The following is a 294-nucleotide window of genomic DNA, read 5'->3' on the forward strand; positions in this document are numbered from 1 at the left end:
AAATACCTAGAGATAGAATTATCAGCATCATTTGTACAGTGATACCATGTCAACTGGTTTACTTATAGACAGGAAGAGGGAACATATTCAAAGTGAGATACCTAAGTCACTTAGGTCTATGGCCCATTTAAAAAAGTGACTTACATTTTAAAAAGGTATTTATGCATCAAAAAGACTTACAAAAGCACTGAGCAAGTTAGGTGCCCAGCTCTGATTTGAGCTGAATTCATGTTTCTAATGTTCAAATCCATGCTGAAAATGGGGTGTAGGGACTGTTGAAAATTTGACTAAAGC

This window comes from Gavialis gangeticus, unplaced genomic scaffold, assembly GCF_001723915.1.
Source record: "Gavialis gangeticus isolate Ggan-Ray unplaced genomic scaffold, GavGan_comp1, whole genome shotgun sequence".
Taxonomy (NCBI): domain Eukaryota; kingdom Metazoa; phylum Chordata; order Crocodylia; family Gavialidae; genus Gavialis; species Gavialis gangeticus.